At 43.6% G+C, this 24384-nt stretch overlaps 1 protein-coding gene and 1 pseudogene across 1 annotated transcript in view; both read right to left on the reverse strand.

Moving 5' to 3' along the window:
- The window catches only part of ALK (ALK receptor tyrosine kinase), a 1033821-nt gene that overhangs the window by 418219 nt on the left and 591218 nt on the right, over positions 1 to 24384 (reverse strand). The window lies entirely within an intron of this gene.
- Positions 2572 to 2916, reverse strand: LOC111820811 (40S ribosomal protein S26-like; annotated as a pseudogene).

Below are 24384 nucleotides of genomic sequence, written 5' to 3' on the forward strand. Positions count from 1 at the left end.
AGAAGCCAGCAGAGAGACAGGGGGACCTCATACAACCAAGAAAGCAGTGCCAGGAGCAGACCACGTCATCTGGACCTGGGGTTCCTGGGTGGAGAAGCTCCTAGTCCAGGGGAAGATTGATGAGAAGGACCTTCCTCTAGAGCCAACAGAGAGAGAAAGCCTTCCCCTGGAGCTAATGTCTCGAATTTGGACTTTTAGCTTACTTTACTGTGAGGAAATAAATTTCTCTTTGTTAAAGCCATCCACTGTTATAGCAGCCCTAGATTACTAAGACAGTTGCCATGAGTCAGAATTGACTCGACGACAATGCATTTAGTACTGAAAGGAAACAAGGTGCTGTGACAGAGAAAAGCAGAGGTCACAGAAAGCATTCCTGAGATGATGGTACTTTACCTGACACCCAAAGAATGAGCGGGCAATGAGAACATACAGCCAATGAAAGGGTGTTCCATGCTGAGGGCCCATGGCAAGGAGATACAGACAGGCGGTGAGTGCAGGGAGAATGGAATGAAAGACAGAGAAGAGGCTGGGATCAGGTCACACTGGGCTTTAGACAGAGATTTTATTCTAAGACCATTGGGAAGCCATTAAAGGGCTTTACAGCACAGTAGCACAATTTGTTTTATGTTTTTAAAGTTTACTCTGGCTGCTGTGTAGAGAATGAATTGTTGTTGTTAGTTGCCACTGAGTTGATTCTGACTCATGGTGTCTCCATGTGTGCAGAGTAGAACTTCTCCACAGGGTTTTCAAGGCTATGACCTTTCAGAAGCACATCACCAGGCCGTACTTCTGAGGTACCTCTGGGTGAGTTTGAACCACCAATCTTTTGCTTAGTATTCCAGCAGTAACCATTTGCACCACCCAGGTACTCCTAGAGAATGAATTAGAAGGGGGTACAAGTGGAAGCAGGAAGACCACATAGGTGGCTATTGCTGTGATCCATGTGAGAGGTGATGGTGGCATGGACTAGGGTGGTGGCGGGGAGTGAGAGGGTAAGTGGGTACATAGATATTTGTAGGTAGGACTGACGGGACTTGATGTCAAAGTGGCTGTGGGGGAAGGAGTGAAGGAGGAGACAAGAGAGGATCACAGCCCTGGATAACACAGATAGTGGTGTCATTTCTGGAGGTGGTGTGGGAGGGTACAGTGAAATGGGGAAACTGGTGAGACTTCTTGTCCCATAGGACATAGGGAGCCCCTGAGTGATGCTAAGCACAAGAATAACACAGTCAGATTGACATTTTAGAAGGTCTCTTTGACAACCTGGAGGCAGGGAGCCAGGAGGCAAGACAGTGAGTGCAGAGGTGACTCTCGTGGTCAAGATGAGAGGTGATGGGGTTAGACTGGAACTCCTAACGATCTGCTGAAATTAGGCAGACCCAATGATAGGCCACTCCAGGTGTCCAGCTCTGTGAGGATCATGAAGGAAAATACAGTTCTTGCCTTGGAGGGGCAGTAACTGGACAGTGTAAAGGAGGCCAGCAGGGCTGAGAGTAACTCAAAAGTCTTTGGGACCTCTTGATGGGGCATGACCATACTTGCTCTGTGATGCTGGAGGAGGAGGGATCTCTGAACTCTTTTCTGGGTGGGAAGGGACAGTTTTCTAGCCCTCTGGGCACCCAAGCCTCATACTGTCCTCTAGGGCACCTTCCCCAAGACTATCAGGGAGGCGACTGGGTGCAGGGATCCACTGTTGCCCCAAGGCTGAGCAGGTGGTTTTTTCTCCGGAGGTATAGGACAGTTTCTTCTCAGTAGGCTTGGGGGCATCGGCAGTTCTGCAATGAATGTTCTGTCTGAAGGTGGACTGAACTGGCTCTGAGGCAGGAGATGTTCAGATAAATAGGTCCACCACTTGTCAGGGGCTTCAAATACCAGCTGGAAGCAGGGCTTCAAACCGGTTCCTTCTGGTTTGAACTCCGCTGAGAATTTGTATTTCCACCCCAGATATACTGAATCGAAATCTACATTTTAACAAGATCCTCAGGTGATTCTTTTTTTTCTCTTCTAACATATTGTATATTTTAATCAAAACCTCCAAGCTGCTGGTTTAGCCCAATTTATAGGCAAAGCCAAATCCCTATCAAGCCCTTCCCAAATATTTTTAGATAAACATGTAAATATACATCCCTAGTTGATGACTTTCTTACTTCTGAATTCTAAGACAGAGAAACCATTCAAGGTAAGCCAGCCTCTCTTCAGGATTTTGTGTACAAGCGTTCTCTTTACTCTCATGAGACTCCCACACATATCTAGAAATGTCTCTGGTATCCTGGGCATTTTCACCCCATGGAGAAATCACAGAAGACTGGATAAACATAACTAATGTCGCTAAATTGTACATGTGAAGAGTGTTGAATTGGCAAATGATTTGTTCCATCAATATTTACTACAATTATATTTAAAAACAAAAACTGCCATTTTACATTTGAATACTTCATAAAGCAATGAGCCCCTCAGACACACCCCAAACCCCCACCCTATCTGGAAAGACACTTAACTTGCTATAAAGTATAATTTCCATTCTATTTTTTTTTAGTTTAGTTTTTCTTCAGTCTTTAAGGATTCAAATCCTTACATGGGCTTTGGTGGAGGTCGTGGGGCAGCACCTGCAGGTATAAATTGGGGTGGGAGGTTCTGTCCTTCCCAGCTTCAGGAGAACGGTTCCTGACCACCTTGCTGTGAAGGGCACAACTCACACAATAATGTAGTTTTACATACAGTTTGGGAAGCACGGATGCGTCCAGACACTGCTTCGGAAATGTCCCTGAGGGACACAGCCTCTACTATGTTGCGAATTACGAACTTCTTAATGGCCTTGACTTTGGGCACGCAGCGGACTCATTTTATGCGGCGAATAGGCTGTATGTCGCTGCGGCCCTTTTTGGAACAACCGCTGTTCCTCCTTTTCTTAGTCATCCTGGAAGCGAGGACCTGAGAGAGCCGGGTGATTCTTATGTACAGTAAATTTTGAGAACCACTGCTCAACTAATAAGGAGCCCTGGTGGTGCAGTGGTTAAAGCAATCAACTGTTAACCCGAAGGTCCGCGGTGGAAAACCACCAGCGGCTCCCCAGGAGATAGATGTGGCAGTCTGCTTTCCTAGAGACTTACAGCCTTGGAAACCCTATGGGGTCTCTATGAGTTGGAATTGACTCCAAGGCAGTGGGCTTGGGGCTCTACTAGTGGTTCCCTGAATTGGTCCCTAACTAGCAGCATTAGCATTACCTGGGAACTTGTTAGAAATGAAAATTCTCAGCAGGGGTTCCAACTGGAACAAACCAGATTGAAGCCCTGGCTGGAAGTTGGGCTTCTAAAGGCCTCCTCCCCACCAGAGATCCCAATTCTCTTCAGGTCCTGACAAGCTCTATGTTGGGTTAGGTACTCCTGACATGATCGAAACCCCCCTTTGGGTAGAAGAGATTGAAAGGAGATTGGAGCTGGAAACTTGGCTATGCTAGGCTTAGTTTGTGGTGGCTGAAGGATTCAGGCGATTGCTTCATATGGGTAAAATGGACAACCCAAAGAGGTAGTGGCCACATCACACATCAGCGCATTCATGGAATGGCAGAGAGGCCAGCATCCCAAGAAGCCAACACTGCACTGCTGAGCTCTTTCTATAATATAAAGCAGCCAAGGGGTGCCCTAGTTCCCTACAGAAAACACAATGACAGGTTAAGAATGTTTCAAACTCATAAGGGGGAAGATTAATTGGGAACAAAAATGTAACATGAGTTTGGTTTGGCAGCCAGCAGCAGCCCACTGGGGTTGTTTGCTGGCATTCACCATGGGGATGCCCTGAAACATGGAAGAAAGCTCAGCTGTCATGTAATGTAAGTGCCTGCAGACACTGTAATGAAACCACGTGGACTCCCACAGCTATCCCCGGAACTAATGGATTCTGGCTTACTACAGATGTGTGGCTAGCCCTCCCAGAGCCAGTCCTTGGAGAAGCAACTCTACTCACCCAGTGATCTTTCACAGTGACTGTGGCCCCAGAAGGACATTTGACTGCCGTGCAGAGGCTCCTAGCAGGCTCTGCCGGAGACAGTGGTCTGAGGGCAACAGGACTCCGTTTCTTTCCTCCATGTACAGAACTCTCAGATCAGGGAATCAAGCTTTGGTCATTTGATCCCTTTTTCAGATTTTACATGCCTCCTGATTTTTCTTTTATTAGTCTATCAAACAAATGGCAACAAATATCAACTACTTTTACTGCTAGGGAAAACCAAGGAGCACAAAGCATGGCCTCTAGTTGGGGTAACCAACCAACCCTGGGGGGTGCAAATTGTTAACATGCTTGGCTACTAACTGAAAGGTTGGAATTCACGTCCACCCCGAGGTGTCTTGGAAGAAAAACCTGGCGATCTACTTCTGAAAAATCAGCTATCGGAAATCCTATGGAGCACAGTTCTGCTCTGACACACATGGGGTCTCTATGAGTTGGAACTGACTCCAAGGCAACTGTTGTTGTTTAGTTGGGATAACATGAGGCATTTAGAGAATAGAGAATGATACGCTCATCATCGGGAAAACATGGGTGGTCTCAGGTATAGGCAAGGGGAGTTCATCAGGGGCTAATGTCATTGGACTTTCTAGAAAACGTAGGACTTGGCTTCAGAAGTTAAGCAGTACTTGGAGGGGGTGGAGAAGAGCTGGGAGTGTTTCAGGTGGTACACTGGGGCAATCGGCCAGGATATAGCTGAGGAATCCGCTTCAAATAAGAGCAGAATGACTTCCAGACCCACAGCAGGGGGAGCAGGGCCCAAGTTTTATGGCCATTTCTGTGGCCTCAGTGCCAGCACAACACCTGGAGTTAAGAGGTATTCAGTGTCTGAGCGGTGAAAGGATGAGCTGAATCCAAACACTTCAGGAGAAGCAGGCACTTCTCAGAATAAGGAGCATAAGCAGCTGGCCAAGCTGATGCAATTTCTGACTTATGACCCAAGCTGCAGGTGTGTCCCCACAATGGAGAGAGACCGCTAAAGTCACTCAGCTGATGCTCCTGAAGGCCTGCTCTCCAGGCCACCTGCTGATGACAGGCAAATCCTGTGGATTTGCTTGCAGGCAGGGAATGTGCTGATTGGCCAAGGAGAGAATTCATTCCAATCAGTCCATGTTTTATTGGGCATTTAAAATTAACATTCGTGGTTTACGTATGTCCTTTGGGAGTAGGGGCAGATTAACCAGTCAGCAAGGTATGCATCGGCTTACATTAAGCTTACTTGTGTTTACTTTCTAATCTGTAGTGAACAATTTCACGTGGATTTCATCACATCTTTGATGTTGGGAGGGGCGGGGGGGGAATAGGTGAAATTGCTCACTACAAATTAGTAAGTACGCGCTAGTAAACCCGTGCGTACCTTGCTGTTTGGGAGTGTGATTAGCTCCAGTCCTGCAAAGCCCAAGGACTGATCTAGAATTTAGTGATGCACTGAGCCACTGCCACCCTGCAAGGTCCTGCTGGTTTCTTGAAAGAGCGTCTGCCGTCACTCATCAGACACATAAGGAGAGCAGAAGGCTCACTCATTCCATCTCTGACTGCTGTTGGCCTCTACCCTCCATTAAAATCTGTGTGTGCATGCATAGATGGGCCCTTTGGACCCTTACTACCCGAATCTGAACAGCATTGGCATCACCTGGAAGCTCCTTAGAAATGCAGACTCTCAGCCTCATCCCTGACCCATTGAATCTGCCTTTTAACTAGCTCTCCTGGTGATTCATACGCACAACGCAAGTTGAGAAGCACTGTCTTAGACCATCTAATGTAGTGTTTCCAAGTTTGCCCAGGGGTGAGAATCATCTGGGTGTCCCTCCCTTGGTGATTCTAATTCAGTAGTTATTTTTACTTCAACAGAAAGGAAAAAAAAAAAAGATTAAAAATAGAACATGAGTAGTGTGTGCAGGTACCCCACGTGTGAACAAAGGTAAGAGGGAGACCTAAGTCATGCTACTTAAAGAGACTTGAATGGGGGCTTATTGCTTAATGGGTATCAAGTTTCTGTTTGGGGTATGAGAAAGCCTTGGAAATGAATAGTGGTGACGGTTGCACATTATTGTAAATATAATGAATGCCACTGAATTGTACACTTAAAAATGGTTAAAATGGCAAATTTTGTTATATATATTTAACTGCAATAAAAACAAACAAAAACCTAAAAAAGAAGAGAGACTTGCTTGTGGCCCATGCCCACACACAGATCATGGTGCCCATAGCTGCAGTTTGTTGAAAGCTTCTAGAAGAAAAGGGCATTGATTTTTGTGAGTGTTTATAAACAACTTGTAGCAAATTTGAGGTATTTGATATTTAAATAACAATCTTGCTTTGACCTTTTTCAGCCTTACTGATTTCAGCTTCGTCTCTCACTGAAGCATCTTCAACACATCCCTGGTTTTCCCTGATGAGTTAAAAGAAGCTTATCTAAAACAAAAAATGGAGTCAAGATAGAAAGGCTTAAGGAGAACAGGGGTTCCTTCAACCGTGGAGAAGGCTGTTTTAGGAGTTAATTGGGTCTGCGAAAGCTTTCTGTACTTGCTTGTACAACTCCTTACAGTCTCCTCCTACTCTCCTGCTTGTCCCTGAATATACACTCTGAAATCTGGATGAAAAGAGCCTTTCTACCCTCTAGGCAAGTATCTCACTCCGGGTCCTCATGAATCCTTGGAAACTTTCATTCATGAATGAATCCTTCTCCCCACACTGATTCATCAATTATGTAAAAATCAAGGATAAGTAATTGCAGTCTAGATTTTCTTAACATGTCTCTCTTCTTTTGTTCCAATTTATTTCCAACAGAATGCCTTTTACAACAATTAAGAAACTTAAGTAAGCAATTATAATGCAGACTTTTTGAGATGCTAGAGAGACAGAAAGAAAAATGGTAGGGTCAGGGAGAGACATTTAAAAACAGAGAAAGAACCAGAGAGAGGAGTTAATTTGCAAGGTAACTGAAAGGTAGTTTTTTACGTTTAGCAACTATGATCAGTTTGTGTCTCAGGCTCGGGACTTGAGCACTCTGAGATCAGAAGAGGAAAGGCCACGACGCAAGGCTTCATGCACCGCTCCTGTGGGGCCACAGGTGTAATGGCAGCCTGGGCTGAGGGGGCCAGTGGGAGGGACCACAACTGGCTGGCATTCCTGTGGCTTCTTTTGAAGGGATAGGGGAGATGTCCCAGGGGAAGTGGAAAGGCAGCCAAGGAGAGGAGAAAGAAGGAAGCTGACTCATTGTTCTCCCACCAAGCAGTGACATAGCCCGGATGCCTTTAATTTAATTTAATCCTGCTCTGGCAAGGATGACATGTACCTGCTAATTGACATTCTTAAAGCCCCTGAAGAGTCCCCCATGGTAGGTGGCTGCTATTATAAAGCATAAAAATATTACGTGAGGGAATCAATCAATGAATAAACCAATATTTGTTCAGCATCTGCTATGTGCTTAGTACCATACAGTCGCAATGGTGTACAAAATAAGCATAAAATACAGCCCCTGACCAGAAGGAAGACATATCTATAGTGTTTATGAACAGGCTTTAGGGTCAGAAAGGCTTGAGTTCAGATCCTGGTTCTACTGCAATGGGAAGTTGTTTAATTACTCTGAGCCTTAGTTTTCTTCCTTGTAGATGGAAGTTAATAATATTTACATCATAGAATGTCACAAATATTCAATATGTATATTTGTGAAGTGTTTAGCTTATAGCAAAAATTCAATAACTGGTAGCTAAAGAACAGTCTCTTTGGGGAAACCAGAAACACCCACACAAAACAATTTATAAACAAAGGTACTGCTGCATTTTGATAGGCTAAGGAAACGAAGAGTACAATGTAGCAACTTTAAGGTAATATCAAATCAGGTGGAATACTAGAGTGTTATTTTGTAGCCTAGACAGCTTTATAGAGTTGGAGAAGAGAGGACACGAGTGGATTGAAGTCTCCTTGGAAGACTTCATGAGGGAGGCAATTCATGAATTGGGCCCAGGAATTCCAGCTCCACCTTGTCTATTGTAGCTGAGCTGTACAAATCAGACCAAGGGACAGGTGGGGCACAAATAAGTGCACCTTGATCCCTCAGCTCTCACCTACCTTTCATACTTAAACCTCTCAACACAGTTGTCTGCATGTACATAACCCACCTCCTCGTCTCCCATTCACTACTCAGACTTCTCTGACCTAGCTTCTGCCCCACCACTAAACAAGTTGCTGTCGAGTCATGTCCAGTTGATTCCAACTGATGGTGACCCCATGTGTTTTGAGTAGAACTGCACTCCATACAGTTTTCATGGCTGTGATCTTCTGGAAGTAGATCACTGTGCCTTTCTTTCATGAAGTGCCTCTGGGTAGATTCAAGCTACCAACCTTTCAGCTAGTAGTCGAGGGCTTAACTGTTCGCAACACCACCAACCAGTTGCTGTTGAATTGATTACAACTCATGATAAACCCATGTGTGTCAGAGTAGAACTGTGCTCCATATGATTTTCAGTGGCTGATTTTTCAGAAGTAGATCACCAGGCCTTTCTTTCAAGGCACCTCTAGGTGGGCTTGAACCTCCAGTCTTTTGGTTAGTAGCTGAGCGCTTAACCATTTACACCATCCAGGCAGGCTGCCCTACCACTACTAATCTCTAATTGCTACTTTCAAAACATGATACACTATTTAAAGGTAGTCTAAGACAAATTAAGAACATCAATTTTATAGCCAGTTTGCCCACGCCCAATTTTCTGTTCCATCACTCATCCTGTGCCTCAGGTTTCCATCTGTAAAATAAAGGATAACTGTACTTTCTTCATAAGGTGGTTTTGAGGTTCAAATGTGTAATTAATTCCTGTAACTTAGAAAGGAGCTCAAAAGTGTTGGCCATTGATATCACCTCTGGCTTCCATAAAGCTCTATCTAAGGGGCACTTTTTCAGTCTCTGTCTTGTCTTCTCAGATGTATTCAAAATCTGCTGACCACTCCTTCCTTGCCTTGTGTAAATACTTCTCAGTTCTATTTGCTGGCCCACGTCCACTGGTCAGCCCCCTCTACCAGGACCTCTTTTTCTCTGGCTCATCATCCAACTTTACACTCTTGTCTTCCCACTCTATTCTCTCCTAAACTGTTTTTTAAAATCAAATTTATTGAGATACAATTTATGTATAACAAATGGCATTCATTCATTGAGGAGTTGACATCATGATAACATGATAAATTGATGTGTTTTAATAGTTGTTAAATGAGGGAAACATAACCTCATTCAAAATATAGAACATTTCCATCACCCCTCACCCCACACTGAAAAGTTCTCTTACCCCTTTTTGGTCAATCCCACCCTACTCTGGCAACCACTGCTCTGTTTTCTATCACTATAGATTGACAGATTAGTTTGCATTTTCTTGAATTATATGTAATTGGAAGCACACACTGTGTGGTCTTTTGTGCCTGGCTTCTTTCACTAAGCATAAAGGCTTTGAGATTCATTCACATTCTTTCATGTATCAGTAGTTCATTTGTTCTTATTGCTAGATACAAAAAAAAAAAAAAAATCAAACCCATTGCCATCAAGCTGGTTCCAACTCACAGAGACCCTAATGGACAGAGTAGAACTACCCTCTAGGGTTTCCAAGGAGCAGCTGGTGGATTAAAATTGCTGACCTTTTGGTTAGCAGCTGAGCTCTTTAACCACTACACCACCAGGGCCCCAATGCTGAATAGTGTTCTGTAGTATAAATAAACCACAATATATGTGTCCATTTACCTGTTGATGAACAACTGGGTCTTTTGTGAATAAAGCTGCTATGAACTTCAATGTACAAGTCTTTATATGCACATAATGTTTCTATTCTCTTGGGTAAATACTGTATATAGGAGTAGAATGGTAGGTTATATGGTAGGTATATGTTTAACTTTTTAAGAAACTTCCAAACTGTTTCCCAAAGTGGTTATACCATTTTACATTTCCACCTGTAGTATGAGAATTTTAGTTCCTTCACATCTTTGCCAACATTTCGTATGGTCAGTTTTTTTAATTTTAGCAATTCTAATTTGTTTGATGACAAGTAACGTTGAGCATTTTTTCATGTGCTTAATGGCCAAAATTTGTATATCTTCTTTTGTGAAATGTCTACTAATAGCTTTTGCCCATTTCTTAATTGGGTTTTACAAATCCTTTGTCAGATATATGGATTGCAAATATTTTCTCCCATTCTGTGATATGGCTTTTCATTTTTTTAAAAAATGGAATTCTTTGAAGAGTAAACCAAAAAAAAAAAAAAAAAAAAAATCATTTCTGTCAAGATGATTCTGACTCACAGTGACCCTATCGGACAGAGTAGAACTGCCCCATAGGGTTTCCAAGGAACACCTGGTAGATTCAAACTGCCAACCTTTTGATTAGCAGTGATAGCTCTTAACCACTACACCGCCAGGGTTTCCCTTTGAAGAGTAAAAGTTTTTAATTTTGATAAATTCTAGTTGATCAATATTTCATTTTATAGTTTATACTCTTGTGTGCTATCTACAAAATCTTTGCTTACTAAAGTTTGCAGAGATTTTCTTTTATGTATTTTCTTCTAGAAATTTTATAGTTGTAGATTTTACATTTAGGTCTATGATCCATTTATTTTCCTAGGCATTTTAATACACTGCCATGGCCCCAAGGCCCATCTATATGCCAACAACTCCTAAGTTCCTTTCGCTAGCCCCAATCTTTCCACTGAGCTCCAGAACCTTGTGCCTGTTCTCTTGGATACCTGTGTATCCTGCATATCCTTTTGGATATTTGCAAGTTCCTAAAACTCAACATCTCCAAACTGGGCTTTTTACTTTCCTTCCTACTTGTCCTCTTTCATTTTTCACTGTTTTAGGGAATGGCTTCATCCACCCAATTGATCAAGTTGAAAACACCTTCCTCTCTCTCCCACCTGTATCTAATCCGTGATTACACTTTGTTCATTGTACGTTGTACATGTCTCCAAACCCGTTCACGTCTCTCTATCTCTGGTTGGGATTACCATCTCTCTCCCCTGTGTATATCTGGGGCCCACTCCTGTCCTACCTCCAATTCACTCACAGTCCCATCCTTAGATGTCAGCTTTCCTTGGCTCCTAAGGTAAAGGCTATGATCCTGAACGTCCCTGATCCACTCCCTGCCTTCCTTTCTCTCCATCCTTTCTTCAGTCAGTTCTCACTTCTCTCCAGGCCCAGATGCATCCATTTTCCTTGACTGACTCTAAATTGTCTCATTTCTTTCCCTTCAGGATCTTCATATGCTGTTCCCACTCCCAGAAACGGTCTTGCAACTCGTCACTCCCATTGTTCCTTCAGACTTCAGTTCAAATGTCACTTCCTAGCAGAATGCTTCCTTGGTGGCTCATCCTGGGTTGGCTCCCTGCTATAAGAGCTCACAGGAGCCTGTACTCCTCCATCATGTATCCCTATGGTAACTGCATGATTATATCACTATGGTAACTGCATGATTATATAGATAGTTAAGTTAATAGTTGTTTCCCCACTAGAATGTAAGCCACTTGAGGGCAAGAGATGTTTGTTTGTTCCCAGCTTTATTTCCACCATCTAGCACATTTTTCTGCACATAGATGTCATTAGTTGCTGTCAAGTCAATTCTGACTCATGGTGACCCCATGCTCTACAGAGTAGAACTGCTCCATAGGGTTTTCTTTGCTGTAATTTTAATAGAAGCAGATCACCAGGACAACCTTCTATAATACCGATGGATGGGTTCGAACTGCCAACCTTTAGGTTAGGAATCCAACGCAAATCATTTGCGCCACCTAGGGACCTTCTGCACATAGTAAAGGAATACTTAATGGAATAAGTATTTACTGAAAGAATAAATGAAGAGAAGGAGAAGGGCCACCCTGCATGGGAGAGAGGGGGAAAGGGGACAGTCCTAGGGGTAACTGCTCACCAAGACGGGGGTGAGGGGTGGGGAGGAAGTGTCATAGGGTCAGAATGGAACTATACGGTTGTGGGCAACATGTTTGTTGATTTTCCTTTCAAACTGGAAATCAATAAATAACGTTCTTTTCCCAATCATATAAGCACACTACCGATTATAGCCAGACTGGTGGGACCTACATTTCTCTCATCAGAACCAACCTGTAACCAGCTTGAGAACTGTGTGGTAAAGTAGTTTCCGCACAGAAGATGCAGCTGTGATTTTGAATGCACTGATCATAGCAGCTTCCTGTTTAAAGCAATTAAGTGCAGGCATCTAAAGGCACAAAGTGGAAGAGGCACAGAGGGGAAAAGTTCAGTTAGAGGAAGATGTTTGCATAAGCCAATTGGAAAGGGAAGAGATTTTTTTACTTTTCCTCTAGAGCACTGAGAATCCTATTCACAGTCACGTGGAAGGCCAGTTTGTGCTTGACTGAGCCAGGCTGAGGAGATTTGAGTGGGCTCAGCAGTGAGAGAGCTGGAGTCTGGGTTTGAGCTCAGAACCAGTTCCCACAAGCAGCAGACCTAGTTCATTTTCATCTTGCCTCAGTTTATCCAATAATACATTATGCTTACGTCCCCCCTCTTAGTGGCTTGTTATTCAATTTAGTCTATAAATAGAACTGAACAACACTTCTACTAAGTGCATGGCTGGGGATATGGTTGTAGTGCAGATCAGATCCTGACCCACCCCCCACCCATGTCCTCATGGACACGGGCTGTACAGGAAATGTGTCTCTTGTGCTCACACTGAAAGCCTGCCATGGTTCTGCTCTCATTTTTCCCAAATCAGTACCATGCGTGAGGCTTGCCATAGGCTCCTCCCTCCCAGACCCTAATGGTTGTTGAATTAGTGGGGCCTAGGTCTCTACTCTGCAGCGGGTGGTGCGTCCCTGGGTAGGCAGGTGCAGATGCTGTTTCACGCAGGACTTGGAGAGGAGACAGTCTCTTCTCCCTGGTCTGTGCCCCTGCCCACCAGAGTTCCCTGCGATCCTCCCACCTGGGAACTTGTTACATTGCTGATAGTTGTCTATCTCAGGACTTCCTGATCTGATGGCATTATACAATTGATATTTTATTTCTTTTTATCTAATGGATCATCATGTCTCTGAATATATAATTCAAAAAGACTGAATAGATTCAACCTGCTTTTACTGAGGTACTATGCTAAGCTGTCCCACCTGTGAACTCCTCTGTAACCCCCCTGCCCCCAACTCCGCGCTTGGTATAATCTCTTTTGCAGAGATCATATCATATGGTGTGGTAGTCATGGGCTCTGGAGCTAGACCCTGTGGGTTGGAATCCCAGCTCTGTTCATTACTAGCCTTGGACCATGGGTAAATTCATCCTCTTCATCTGTGAATTGGGGATAATAATAGTGTGTTACTTCACAGAGCTAGTATGAAGATAAATGAGGTGAAGCATTAGAACAAGGCCCAGCAAATAGTGTCATAAAAGTGAAGCTATTGTTGTTTTTAGGAAATGAGTATGGCTAGCACACTGTCTTATGATCTCTGGTCAGGGATGATCTTACTGCTTTAGATCTGCCTCATATAAGCTACTCTCATCCATCTTCTACTTCAGCTCAGAAATCAGCATGACAATATTTTTGGGTTTTAATTTGGAAATTTTACTCAGTCAGCAAACACTATCTATCCCATGCCAGGCACTGTTTTAGACTTTGGGGACATGAAGCCAAAAGTGCAGAGCTTGCCTTCATGAAGTTCAGACTCTAGTGGAAGAGATGGACAGAAATGCACAGAGCTGGTGAGTCCCCGTGGGCCTGGGGCTGTGACTTACGAAGGGCCTTATGGGCAAAGAGAGAAGGGGTGCCTGGGTCGCACAGGTGTTGGGGCAGAGCTCCTGGAGAAGGTGCCACCATGAGGTTACTCACAGTTGTACATCTTGGGACTCTGGGATTTGACGGCATTATACAACTGGTATTTTATTTCTCTTGTTTATCGAGTGGATCATCATGTCTCTGAACATATAATTCAAATAGGCTGAATAAATTCAACTGCTTTTCCTGAGGGTTTGTGCTAAGGACTTTCACATACATTATATCGTTTAAACAATTCTCTGTGAGGACGTCCAGATTTCTTCAGAAACCAGGAAGCCAGATGGAATAATTTTTTGATGAATAGAGTTCGTTACTAGTTTAGGCCATGAGCTCAGGTGATTGAAAAAGCATAAATCAGGCAATTGTCCTGGTGTTGTCACTCTCTCCTATTTAAGCCTCTTGCTACTAATGGAGATATTACCTGACTGTCTTGATGATAAAAGAATCATCGAATTGCCACATAATCATCAGGATGGCAGCTTTTCTTTTTCAACAGTTTCCAGAACAGTGTTTGATTTTTAAAACTAGAGAGGGTTGGCTGGCATCTTTTCTTTCTTTGTGTATGCTTTGTTTCACCTCCAAAGATTTCTGGCTGCCTAATTTGTACTTAAACCTGGATATCGTGTGTGTGTGTGCATGATGTGTGATGAGACAGAAAGAGAGTCTCTCCCCCCGTTGTCTCCTGCTTTACCTGGGTTTGCTTCACGCTGAGATCACCAAGTCACACTTGGTTTGTTGATTGAGTTCCCAAATCCCAGCTCTTACAGGAGTTCACCTAGTTCAAGCCCTCCCTAGAGGGATGGAGAATAAAACAGGGCAAGTGATGGGTTCCAGGGTTCCCTTCCATGGGTCCTGGCAGCAGGGAATGAGTCAGAATAGTCATGAGCCCGTCTGCCTGGCACTAACCCCAGACCAGTTTTAAACTGCGCATCTAAATGTTAATGCACACTTAAGACAGCAGTGCAGCTCATACTCTTCCCAAATTGATTCATTTTGCAGTGAGTCTGATGCAATTTACTCAGTATAAAAATGTCTCTGGCAGTTAGGGGAACAAAGGGGCAAAGCTGGCAGTACAACAGGGATGACAAACAAAGCAAGATGATGTGGAAGCTGGGCCAGAATTAAATATCTTTTTGAATCAGACATTTTGGGGAATGTCAGTAACAAACAAGAAAGGCCTTTTTTGCCTACAAGAGAAACTTGAGACTCCATCAGGAAGGAAAGAAGCAAATATTCTAAGAAATGGTTTTGGCAGCACGATCCAGGGGCCTCCCTGGTTCCCAATGGTGTCAACTTTAGGAGGTTGGGGTTCAAACAGCAGGATGCAGCTAGGAAAGAGTGAGCCAAGCCAAGCTTCACCAGTGGGCAGAGACGTCCAGGTCACTGAAGAACACTGATACCCCTTTGCTGATAAGATCACATCTGAAGACCTGGTTCTGAAAAATATGCTATAGAACAAGCTAAAATTATTTAACCTGGGGTAAAATGTTAATAAGAAACATGGAAACGTTCCTCAAAGGGATGAAAACTGCCTTGTAGGAGGAAGTTGGCTTGTTCTATTTGACTCCAGAGGATAGATATAGGATCAATTGGATGATGGTGAAATAGGAAAAGGAACTAACATTTATTAGGTGCTCAAATTATTCTAGGTTGCTTGTATATCATAGTTCTACTTCAGAGGAAAACAGCAGTAGTAAATGCAATCATATGCCTTAGTGCTAAGAAGATGGTAAACAATCAGTTAAGGTTAGCTGTTACTGTTAAAAGCAATAATCCTCACGAGGATACTACAAGATAGGTATTACTATTCCTGTTTTATGGATGACACACTTGAGGCTCAGAGAAGTTAAATAACTTTTTAGAGACATTAAATAACATTCCAAGGTTAGAAAGGCAATGGGTTATTAGCAAGCTCTTTCCAGGAGCTCAGACAGCCCCACAGTGGGGTGGTGTGCTTCAAAAGGTAGTGCACTCCCTGCTGGTTGAAGCCAGGCAATTTGGGGCCAGATGAACTTTGGAAGAGGCTCTTGTATTGGTTTGGGGCAGGGGTAAGCCAGTTGTCACTGAGTCAATTCTGATCCATGGCAACCCCATGTGTGTCAGAGTAGAACTGTGCTCTGTAGGGTCTTTAATGGCTGATTTTTTGGAAGTAGATCGCCAAGCCTTTCTTCCAAGGTACCTCTGGGTGGACTCAAACTTCCAACATTTTGGTTAGCAGCCAAGCACATTAACCGTTTGCACCACCCAGGGACTCCTGGGGTGGAGGTACAGAGGCTGAATTCAATTACTTTTAAGGTTCTTTTCTGCTCAATAATTTATGATTGAAATATTTTTCAAGTTTTGCTAGCTAGATCATACCTTTACCCCATCTTAGCATAAACGGTCATGTGGGAACGTGAAACTGGAGAGGCGACCACAGAAGAGGGCAAGAACCATGGACTTGCAGTGGGATGCGGGAGTTTTTATTTCCATCTGAACTCTGGCTCTGCCACCACCAAATTTCCTCGATCACATTCTTCAATGAATCTGTTCCTACCAGCTCCCCAAGCCCCAGAGACGAGCCTTGAGTTAGAAAAGGTGGCAGAGGGTTAATCAAGAAAGTTGATAGACGAGCGAGGATTTTTAGAAATGGAAATCGCCAGGTTCTATTGGAAGGATGACACAGTAGGCGCCAGAAGGCTCCCAGGGAAAGTGATCGGGCCACTAGGAGGAGGGCTGGAGCTCTCCAGACAGGGGTCGTTCCAAGGCCTGCAGCCAAACATCCAATAGAATAATGATTAGGATTTCATACAGTCAGGGAGGAATTTTACTTCTGGGAGAGAAAAGCAAAATAATGGAGGGCATGTTTAAGGAACTGTTGGAGAGAATGCAATTGAAATTCTTCCTAGCTTGTCTGAAAAGATAAAAATCTCAACAGAAGCCAGTGTGGTTAAGTGGGGGGTGGAAAGACTAGTAAACTACAGGGAGGGAGAAAATACCAAGTAGAAGCGGTGAGTGGAAGATGTGGAGATTTTATATAATGTACATTTATATACGTAACAGTCATGTGGGGATGTGCAATTGGAGAGGGAGACACAGAAGAGGGCAAGGACCACATATGTGGAATTCCTGGGGAGTGAAAACAGTTAACATGCTTGGGTACTAACTGAAATGTTAGAGGTAAAAGTCCACCTAGAGGCACTTTGGAAGAAAGACCTGGCAATTTACTTCTGATAAAATCAGCCATTGAAAACCCTATAGAGCACAATTCTACTCAGACACATGGGGTCACCATGAGTAGGAGTTGACTTGACAGCAACTGATTTCTTGTCCATAAATTATCCAGAAAATCTGCAAAGCTAAAAGAAGCACAGAGTGGGCAATCGAAGAACATTGGAACTATCTTGTTTCCAGGGCTAACGTATGCCAGCATTTGCTTAGTAGCTCTGGATAGTTAAGGCTACAAATGGAGGTGACACAAGCCAAAGACAGCCATTACATCTGGCGTTGGGTAGAAAGAAGTGAGTCGTAATGGAGGTTAGTGATGGAATTTTGGTCAAGAGCTTTCTAGACACCTTTTTTTTTTCTTAAAATTGTAAACCAAGGAATCAGGAAAGAGTTTCTGATTCAATTAATAATTTGGAGATTTTTCCACTTAATAAACATTTATTGAACTTATAGTGTGAGTCAAGCCCTGTGCTAGGCACCGAAGATAGCAGGCTAAATATTGCCCATCTCAGGGAGCCTCGTGGGTGACAAAGGCGTGTGAAGGAGTAAATGTGGCATAGTGCTGCAGCACTCTAGCAGAGACGAGGACCCAACATGCAACAAAGTGGGTGTGAAGGGAGGTGCAACCCACTCTCCTTGGAGCGGCCCCGGGGTCTCAGGGAAGGCTTCATGGAAGAAAAGCTGAGAGATTCTTTCTTGAAGGAGAAGGAATGCATTTAGTGGTTCAGGAGGTGGGGGAAGGGAGCTGGGGAAACCCTGGGGATCTGAATCAGCTTGCTTCACCTGGGGCAAGGTTGAGAAGTTTGGTTTGAATGAAGTGTGGGCCCAAGGGAATGGTATAAGCCACTCGAGGAGGCTCAAGAGGGCTGTGGCCAGAGCAGAGGCTTGGAATGCCAGGCTAAGGAGCTCAGACTGATCCTGGGGTCCACTGAAGGGTGTGAAGCAGGTCAACAACCTGCAATACTCTCCTGCCAGTTCTCTCATTAGGGTTTCAATTTGCTCTTTTAGGGGCTTCCTAATGTCCAGGAAGAAACACTGGAGTCACCATCCAAGCGCTGAACAGCACTTTTACTCAAGGACTTCAAGGAACATTCCACAGAATTAACAATACGTGTCCTTTGGCTGGGCTTCTCCCTCACACTCCTTTAGGTGAACCCAAAGGTTGAGTCGAGAAGCAGGAAGCAGCACAGGACACAGCCCTCTCTTCCGAAAAAAACCCCAATCCATTGCCGTTGAGTCAATTCTGACTCATAGTGACCCCATGTGTTACAGAACAGAACTACTCTACAGGGTTTTCTTGGAAGTAATCTTTATAGAAGCAGATCACCAGGGCTTTCTTCCGCAGTCACGCTTGGTGGGTTTGAACTGCCAACCTTTCGGTTAGTAGACCAGTGCAAACTGTTTGCGCCACCTAGTGACCCTGCTGTCTCCTTACCTGTTGCGGTGGAGTCGATTCCGACTCATAGCAACCCTATAAGACAGAGTAGAACTGCCCCATAGGGTTTTCAAGGAGCAGCTGGTGGATTTGAACTGACTACCTTTTGGGTAGCAGCCGAGCTCTTAACCACTGTGCCACCAGGGCTCCGCTCTCTCCTTAGACTCCCATTATTTGCCAAGCATTTGGGCTAAGTTGTCCTGTAGGGTGTAGGAAGGATCAGACTCTCAGGTGACCTGGTGCCCTTGGGTGGCTGGTATCAAGAAATATCCCCAGGACACTGGCCATGGTAGACCTCATGCCTTGGGCTCAGCCTGCTTTCAGTTAAAAACGTTGTCCTTCTCTACATTCCCCCTTCCACACCCCCTTTCTTCCCACCACAAGACGCACCAATTAGCAGAGGCAAAGCTATCAGCAGTTTGAAAGCAGTGGGAACACTCATTTTCTGGGCTTATCGATGTAAGATCCTCTCAGGAACAGACATCACAGCAAATCTGTGTGTAGATTTTGCATAGACTTTTAAATTTGAAATCCCGTGGTTGATACAGCTCTTAACTAAGGCTCTGAACCATAAGAAAATGCATTTCTCTTATAAAAGCAGAATTTAGTTAGACATGTGAATGTGGTACTGTAAACAAAACAAAGGGGAGAAAAGAAAATTTAAAAGCTGCCTGGGTAATTTGAAACAAGGAGGTTTACCTTGAGACAGCGAGAATGCAAGGCAGAGTTGGGCTTTAATAGAGTGGGTCCCGGTGCTTCTTTGCTCATGTGCCTTCAGCGCCTGATGTCTACACTTTTCTCATCACAATTAAAAAAGACAGTGGTTCAGTCACCTGTGTCTGCCTTGTCACCACAGACTGACGTGGTCTCTGAAGGCGGGGGATCTGGATTAGGAGCTTCAGGACACAGGAAGCTGAGACCACCTTCCTGGGTGGACTTTCCACGGCCTTCTGCAGTGCCAGGCTTCATGCTCCCAGGCCCCAATCTCAGGATTGCCTGCTCCCCAAAATGTGCATCTTTATGGTACAAGATCTTAGAATGTTGCCTTTTTTTTTTCTTTTTAGATGAGAAATATTATGTATACAGTATATTATGCAGTTGGGTATTTATTAAAGTGAATAAGAGTTAATAATTGTAAATAAATTATTCTTAATTATCAGCTGGTAATAGGGAAGTCCATAGGGTCATAAGTAGGAGCATGGACTGTGGAGCTAGACTGCCTGGGTTAAAATCCAGGCTGCTCCTTACTAGCTGTGTGACCCTGGGCAAATCACTTAATTTCACTGAGCCTTGGCTTCTTCATTGTAGGATGGAGATAATAACAAGGCCTTCCTCATCAGGTGGTGGTGAGCACCATATTAAGTGAGATGACGCATGTAAGGCACTTAGAATGATGCCTGGCACCACAGAGTACGAACCACAGGCTCCTCCTCCTCCTCCTCCTTGTTATTATATAAATAAAGGGGAATACAGAAAGGGAGGTACACTCCTACTCAGGCTGCAGTGTCCTAGCTCGTCCCCAGTCATAGGCTCATTCTTTCCTTTTCTGTTATGTGTCAGCAGTTAGAAGCCAATACTGGGTCCTCGTCCTCGACTAGCGTTGGGGGGTGCAGACCAGTGGGGGAGACAGGCCAGTAACTGGATCATCATAAAGCCCTAAAAGGGTTAGTCAGGGGAGGGGACAAGTGATGAATAATAAGGGTCTCTATGGTGGAAAGGGGGTGAAAGGCAATCCCTGAGCAATAACCCACCTTAGCCACTCTTCCTGCAACGTGAGGAGGGGAGGGACAGAAGGGAACTCCTGGAGTCTGAGCCAACAGTAACCACACAACGTGAGAATGTATTTCCACATTTATAAATAGCTTGGACTCTGAAATCCAAACAGTCCTGGTGGTACAACCATTAAGCAATTGGCTGCTAACCAAAGATTGACAGTTCGAACCCCCTCAGCGGCTCTGTGGGAGAAAGACCTGACAATTTGCTCCTGTAAAGATCACAGCCTAGAAAACCCTATGAGGAAGTTCTACTCTGTCACATGGGGTCACTATGAGTCAAAATCGACAACAATGACACCGCTCCAGTGAAGCTATCTGGGCCAGGGCTTTTTTTGTTGTTGGAATTTTTTTTTTTTTTAATGACATCTTTAATTTATTCTTTTGTAATGGGTCTGTTCAAATTTTCTACCTCTATTTGTATTAGTTTAGGAAGGCATGTGTTTCTAGAAATATGTCCATTTCTTCTAGGTTTCCAAATTTGTTAGAATATAATTTTTCATACTGTTCTGTTATGATCCTTTTTATCTCAGTTGGTTCAGTTGTAATGTCACCCATCTCATTTCTTATTTTGGTTATTTGTATCTTCTCATTTTCTTTTTCCTTTGCCAATTTGGCCAGTCATTTGTCAATTTTATTGACCCTCTCAAAGAACCAACTTCTAGTCTTGTTGATTCTTTCTGTTGGTTTTCTGTTTTCCATTTCATTTATTTCTGCTCTTATCTTTATTACTTCCTTTCTTCTGGTGACTATGGACATCTTTTGCTGCTCCTTTTCTATTTGTTCGAGTTGTAGGGTTAAGCTATTGGTTTTGGCTCTTTCTTTTTTGATGTGTGCATTTATTGCTATAAATTCTCCTCTGAGCACTGTTTTTGCTGTTTCCCAAAGGTTTTGGTATGATGTGTTTTCATTCTCATTTGATTCTAAGAATTATTTTATGTTTAATTTCTTCTTTTACCCAATAGCTTTTAAGTAAAATATTATTGAGTTTCCATATATTTAATTTTTTTCCTTGTTCTTTCTGTTATTGATCTTTAGTTTCACAGAGTTATGATCAGAGAAGATGCTTTGTATTATTTTGATGTTTTTAAACAACAATGACAACTCTGAAATTCACTTGTACCAGGGTAAAAAAAATGAAGAAAACCAAAGACACAAGGGAAAGATTAGTACAAATGACTAATGGACCACAAGTACCACAGCCTCCACCAGACTAAGTCCAGCACAACTAGATGGTGCCTGGCTACCACCATGGACTGTCCTAACAGGGATCACAATACAGGGTCCTGGACAAAGCTGGAGAAAAATGTAGAACAAAATTCTAATTCACAAAAAAGAAAAAAAAAAAAAAGGCCAGACTTACTGGTCTGACAGAGACTGGAGAAACCCTGAGAATATGGCCCCCGGATACCCTTTTAGCTCTGAAATGAAGTCACTCCTGAGGTTCACCCTTCAGCCAAAGATTAAACAGGTTCCTAAAACAAAATGAGACTAAATGGGCACACCAGCCCAGGGGCAAGGACTAGAAGGCAGGAGGGGACAGGAAAGCTGGTAATGAGGAATCCAAGGTTGAGAAGGGGAGAGTGTTGACATGTCATGGGGTTGGCAACCAAGGTCACAAAATGATATGTGTACTAATTGTTTAATGAGAAGCTAGTTTGTTCTGTAAACTTTCATCTAAAGTATAATTTAAAAAAAATAGTTCGTACATGAGTTGTCCATAGGAACTTGACTGGATGGGAAATATTATATATAGAATATATTATGCAGTTAGGTATTTATTAATGAGAATGACAGTTAATAATTATAAATGAATAATAAGTTACTTTTAACCATCAGTGGGTAATAGGGAGGCCCACAGGGTCCTAGTTAGGTGCATGGACTGTGGAGCTAGAACCAGCAGTTGTCGTTGTTATAAAGGAACTCCTCTTAGGGAGGAGGAGGCTACTAGGGAGAAGAGAAAGTGAGGAAAGTGCCTGGACCCGGGGTGAGGTCTTTGAAGCCTGGATGTTAGAAGTTTGCCACGAGGAGGGGTGGGGAGCCCAGGGATGAGACTTTTCTGTTTGGAGACCGCCTTTGTGGGGTGGGGTGGTTTTGTTGCCACACAAGCCAGTGGGTGGCACTCACATGAAAGTGTGAGTATTCAGAGACTGTGGCAGGAACAGGGCTGCCGGGTGACAAACACAAAGGATCACACAGCCACACTTATCATACTCTCTCATGTTACTTTGCACTCTGCTGTCTCTGCACAGGGCACCTTCCTCTCATTGTCCACCTGACAAACTCCCCTTCTCCCTTCACGGCCAGCTCGAGTTCTCTTCTGTGCTGGCCACCTTGCCTGGCAGCCAGCAGCAGATGCTAGCATGCCCTTCTCCGCACCCCATGGCACCCATGCACAGCACACACTACAGCCCTTTGCCCACAGCATCAAAATTGTCCCGTTGTCTGAACCTCCTTGTGAGCATCTTGAAGGCCAGGTGAGCCAGCAGGGTCCGCACAGTGCCTGGGACAGAGGACGACTCAATAAATGTTTGCCGACAGAATGTGTGAATGAATGAATGAGTGAATTCCTTGACACCAGCGGTCTATTGTCTAAATCCTACCACTGATTTTTAATATCCCCCTCCTCACAGGAAATGCCGAAGCTCAATAACACTTCTGAGATGAAAAGTGACTGTTTCTATGCTGGCTGACTTCTTTGTGTACAACATGTATTTATCATTATGGGATTTGCCAAGATGTCATTCTGACAAGCCGAGGGGCTACGGGTATTCACAATTCTTTCATCTTCCCAGTGTTCAATCCATCAAATATCCAGGGTAGAGTGGGAAAACGATAGCAACCAACTCAAAAGAACTCCCCTACAAGTCTTCGGCTGTCAAGTCTCGAAGGTCAAAACTGGCAGGAGCCAATGGATGGTCTTTTCATTTATTTTTCTTGCCACCTGTCAATGGAAGCAATCGTGAGTGCAAGTTGTACCTGCCAGGAAAGGAACTGTCCTTTGCACTTCGTGGCAACCTTCACAGTTGAGGTGTACTTTGACAGCTGTTTCCTGAACCCTGGGGAGGATTATACACCTATCCCTGGGCATGCATGGAGGATGGGAAAAATACTTCTCATCTTTTCATCGTAGACTTTTCTGTGACCTTGGACTAGGCTTTAATTTTTAGACCCAGAGCTTAGGCTTAAGAATGGTTGCATCATAGAACTGCCTTAAATTGATCTGGTATTCACTCTTCAAACTTTGAACACCTGCTATGTGCCAGGCACTGTGCCAGGCACTGCAGGCAACAAACAAGATGTACAAACTGAGGTCTCTACTTTTAAGTCTTCTGGCCCAATATTAGATGGCCAAATATTGGATGAGTCTCTTTTGAGAGGAGCTTTTCCTCACTGGATAAGAACAGGCTCCTGAGAAAATGCAGAACCAAATTTCAAACTCCCATGGAATCCAGACCTTCTGGATCCATGAAGGCTGGATATTTAAATCTTAAACCAAAAATATCCCCTGAAGTCTTCTTAAAACCAAACAATAGTTTAGCTTAACTAATAAAGAATGTCTTCCTTGAGTATCGTGTTCTTTTAAGATCTGTCTGTATGGGGTCAAATTGACAATAGCAACTCAAAAGATTAGATAGAAAACTTAGGGGGCAGTGAGTTTATGTTAATGGGTGAGGAACAATTCAGAAAAGGATGGTGAAAATAGTTTCACAACTTGAAGAATATAATCAATGTCACTGAATTGTACACATAGAACTTGTTGAATTGGTGTATGTCCTGCTGTGTATATTCTCAACAATAACAACAAAAAAATAAAATAAATTACATAAAAAAGAACAGGTCCTAGAGTTTTAGAGCCAGGCATGATGCCAGAGTTCAACTTCAAGGCCCTCCTCTTGGGGGAATGGTATGAGTCAAAAAAAGAAAAAAAACAAAGACTCGGAAGATCTGTCTTCTCTTACAAACTGGCAGGATGACCTCGGGCAAGTCATTGAACCTGAAACTCAGTTTACTCATCTTTTAAATGAGGGTAATGATAGATATGACATAGACTCAGAGTGAAGATGAAATGAGTTGATGAATGTTGATGGACCTGGTAAACTGAACACACACTCTGTAGATATTCACCAATATAGTAAATTCTTCTGAGAACAAATAGGAGTATCTTGGCTCTGCTGTTAATCTGGTACCTCTATGGGACT

Source organism: Trichechus manatus, unplaced genomic scaffold, assembly GCF_000243295.1.
Source record: "Trichechus manatus latirostris isolate Lorelei unplaced genomic scaffold, TriManLat1.0 scaffold00052, whole genome shotgun sequence".
NCBI lineage: Eukaryota > Metazoa > Chordata > Mammalia > Sirenia > Trichechidae > Trichechus > Trichechus manatus.